This window comes from Polistes canadensis, unplaced genomic scaffold, assembly GCF_001313835.1.
Source record: "Polistes canadensis isolate GaletaPanama2010 unplaced genomic scaffold, ASM131383v1 scaffold_257, whole genome shotgun sequence".
NCBI classification, from domain to species: domain Eukaryota; kingdom Metazoa; phylum Arthropoda; class Insecta; order Hymenoptera; family Vespidae; genus Polistes; species Polistes canadensis.
Genome location: NW_014569804.1, coordinates 208,381 through 213,046, shown reverse-complemented (window position 1 = coordinate 213,046; position 4,666 = coordinate 208,381). Strand labels below are relative to the sequence as shown.

General features: G+C 27.4%; 1 protein-coding gene across 1 annotated transcript in view; it reads right to left on the bottom strand.

Annotated features, from left to right (window-relative positions):
• The window catches only part of LOC106790736 (octopamine receptor beta-1R-like), a gene marked incomplete in the record, with an annotated part of 33,976 nt that overhangs the window by 756 nt on the left and 28,554 nt on the right, over positions 1-4,666 (bottom strand).

Here is a 4,666-nt window from a genome sequence, read left to right as displayed (position 1 = left end):
GCATTTATTTCGTTGTTTTAGATATTGCAATTTTGTTTTTGTTTTTTTTTTTATTTTTAAAGTCAATTAAAATTACTTCCTGAGAAATAATTAATTTACAAAAAAATACTATTATTATACTTATTCGATTTATATTATAATTCAAAGTTTATCTCGCGAAATTAGAATGTCATTCGTAATTCTGTTATAACAGTATGTTACATGATTTTAAAATTGCTTCCATTGATAGAAGAAGAAACAAGTTTATTGGATGCTTTTCAGTAGGACATTATAGACTATCAAACGGACCTCGATTTCTTTCCCATTCAATTCTTTGACACCTTTTGCTAGAGGATTCTTATTTCAACGGCATTATTGGAATTCAATTCGACTTCCATACTCTTGCGATTTCCTGACAAGGAAACTACGATGATGTCAAAAAGCTATGGATGGAAATGTATTGACATCCATTTTATTCTTTTTTTTTTTTCCAATTTATATATATATATATATATATATTTACTTTACTATCGTGACAAATCTTGTTACGAACGTATAACAAATTTAAGTTTTATGTGAGTTCAAAGAAATGAATGGTAAAGAAAAAAAGCTATGGAAAGAATTTATCAATTGTGTGAACGATTATAACGATCAAATATTATACTTTATAATACTACCATACATTAATGAAAGTTATGTTTTTTAATATTCACAAACACTAGTGATACAATTGAACAAAAAATATACAAGAAATGTTCATGCAAGTTCAAAGAAATTAATTGTAACAATAAAATAACATGGAAAATATTTATCAGTTGTATGAAAGGGGATTAATGATTAGATAATTATACAGTAATATATAATACTAGTGTATTAATAAATGTTATTTCTTGAAATATCCACGAACATTTTTATAGAAAAGTCTAGTCATACATTAAGTTAAAAAAGAAAGATAATCGTAACCCTTGTCTCTATCTATTTTTGGTATATCTAAACTAAAGTTAAGGTCAATATTACATAAATAAAACGATATGATTGGTATTGATCGTTATCGGTTAAAGACAAGAAACAATAGTATGTTTCCTGTGTTATCCTTAATTGAATTTCTACATTTGTTCAACGTTACCTGACGAAAATGTCTTTTTAAACTCATTTGATATTTTATACGTTAAAAAATTAATATGCGATCAAAACAAAAAAGAAAAAAAAGAAACATGTAGGAGGTTATTTTCTTTTCGTCTGATACACACACAATACGTTCGTTGGATCGTTAATTCTTCATTCATTAACAACAAGTTGTTAATAAAGTAGAGCAATACGAGATAATGAAGTGTTTCGTTTGGGAAAGCCACTGTAATAAAATCTAGGTCGAGATTTGCAGATAACGAATATCGTATCTGGTTTTATTAGCGACAAAATTTGTCAAAGAAACCCAAATTTTTGTTAAAAGTCCAAATACAAGTACAAGTTTTTATTTTTGATTTATTATATATTTTTACTCGAAGTCATTGATGAAAAATAAAAAAAAAGAAATTAATAGCAAGGAAAACTCGTGAATTTTGTAAAAACTTTTTGTTAGTGACCAATCGTAGCAGTTGAAAGAGCCCCTATCAAAGTAGTGACCTTCGTGATATATAGGTCATTCGAGGGAATCGAAGTATCATGAAGAGAGAAGCTAGCTAGCTAGCTAGCTAGGTCAAGTGTTATACGAACAGCCAAAGTGACGAGAGTATCGGTTTACGTTGTTTGACGAAATAACGAAAACGTATAAAAACGTATAAAAATGTTATAAAAGATTTAATGAAGTTTTCGTAATATTATTCTATTGATATTACGAATAAAACCAATCGATAATTAATCAATTTCATTCAAGATATTTTCATTCTATATAGAATATTTCGTATTTTATTATCATCATCATCATCATCATCATCATCATCATCATCATCATCATCATCATCCAGAGGATTATAATTCAAATTGTGATCTCTTTTGATTGTGTTTCAATAATTAACGATATTTTCGAAATAATAATCCTCGTTAATTTTGTAAATACCTTGAGAACGTTATATTCATTGTTATCGATTATATTATATATTTAAAAAAAAACAAAACAAAAATGTAACAACGTCGAAATCGAGATGACGGAATTACCTGAAAGGATTAAAATGATTGATACGATACGGAAAGGAAGATATCAGTTTATCGAAATTTTACTTTTAAAGCAACTCATCGAATATAAATGTTAATAAGTTCGAATTGAAAGTACAATTGTTGCAAATATAAAACTTCACATAAAGTGTAGTTTTGGAAATCAACAAATGATAAGATTTAATAAAAATTTTCAGATATTCATAGAATTAATCTCTTGATATTCGGTGAAAAAAAAAAAACAAATTAGAATGTTGATTTCCAAAAGAATCACGATTCTTTCGTTTATCTAAACTTTGTCATTTTATACAAATTTTCTGATAAATATCGATAAAGGATTTTCGGATAGAAACTTATACGAAGGGAGGCATTCGCTTAAATAAAAAATAAGCAAGTTTTATACGGATAATACGTAAAATAACTCGATTATGTTATCAATTTAACATGTCACCGAAATTTTATCAGCTTAAATTCACACGTATGGTTACAAGGGGATACTACATGCACGAATGAATACGTCAATATAATACATTGATAGATAAAAATAGACAAAAAAAATGCATGATTTCTGTCGATGGAAAAAATACAAATAATAATAATAATAATATGTTAAAAGTTGGAACAAGGCAAACCGGTTATCGGAATGTATGATTTTACAATTAAAACGAGAATCTTTTATGCCGTGGTTAATTAAATTAATTTCAATCGAAATAAATTTTATGAAGTATCACGATTTGTGATTCGCGATTCAAGTTAACGTTTGCCATTTATTTCGATGGTTTTAATAATGACAATGATTTCATATTTTTTCCTCTAGAGATTCTGATATGTGAGACAAGATGAATCTTCTTGGAACATTTCGCGTATGAAAGTACATCCGTAGTATGGACCATTGTGCTGACTATTCCTAGTGCTTACATGAAATGCTTTGAGGTAGCACTTTAAACACTCACACACACATATATATATACGATGAACCGACACGTATATACTTGTGACAGATCAAGGTTGGGTTATACGGATAGACTTATATATCGTGTTCTGGGCAAACCACTTCAGATCGTTCCAGCACACTACTTTTTCCACTTGAAACTATCGATCGTCACTGTACACGGCACTCTCACCTTTTTACAGTGTTACCGCACCCTTAGGAATTTTCATTTCGATAACCGTTCCAACTTTTATTTTTATTTTTCCCATATGAAAATCTCAAAAAAAGAAAAGTTATTTTTTCACAAGAGAAATTATAGAAGGATCCGTTAATGTATTATTAAAGTATATTTATGCACTTGCATATGTATACAAGTGCACTTATCTCAAATCTCGCGAAAACGTGAGCAATATCTCGTAAAAGTTTTTTTTGTTTTTTTTTACGAGATTTTTAATCATAATAGGATTCCTGTTTATTGACTCGTTATGGGAGATAAGTGCTTTATGCACTATCTATAAATTGTCAATTAAAACGTTAACTTCAAATACGACGATGTTTATTTTCTATACGTGAAAATAATAATATCAGATTTTTAATCAAACGATATTATTATATCTAATATATTATCACAAATATTTATTTTTTATAATATATTTTGAACTACATTTTCATTTATGTTATTGCCCACGTTTCGGGGATTTTTGAGATCTTCGAGATGAAATTCGGGAAATTGGACATGAAAGTTTTTCAGTCCATTTAAACAAAACGGTCGAAATAATGACGTTTTTCTCGTGTATCATTAAATATTGGCTTGTTTCCAGAAAAAAGGAAAATGAACTAGAAATAAAATGGGAGTAGAAGATTTCTAATTCATGATTAAGTTTAATTCGCGTGAAAGTTTTCGAAGATATATTGTTGTTAGAACTTTTCGGTTATACAAATATTTAATGATCTTACAGTTCTCGTTCGTTTTCGGTTTAACTGAAAAATAGAATATTTCTAATTGTTTAAAAGTTTCATTCGAAGATGAAAATGTTCTTTGAAATTGTTGTAAAATTTAATGACCCTATTTCGAAGATTTTCTTACTTATTATTTCTGCACGTAACGCGAGATTATTCAAAGAATTATGATACATCGTAGATATTATTTGTAGTATCCGATAGAGGAGAAAATGAATGGCAATAATAATTTACAGTGTTATACTTTAATACATAAGTATCATCCTACGATATCTCATTTTACTTTTAACAATTTTAATCCGTATCGTATCATCATTTTCTCTCGTTACCAAGGAAATAACTTGACAAGTTTATTAGAAAGTTATGGAAATTCGTTTTTTTTTCTTTCTTTTTTTTTTTTCATTAATAAGATTTATCTTGTAACTCGATAATACTCGTGTTCTCGAGTTCTTTGATAATTGAGTTGTTTTTTTTTTCTTTTTCTATTTTTTTTCTCCCCTTGTTATAAAATATAATATTATTTATATATATATATTAAATATATATTATTTATATATTTATTTAGTATTTCTCTCGTCCAAAAATTACAATTTTTAATGATGAAATTTAACAGGGAACTTGGACATGAAAGAAGTAGAACTATGT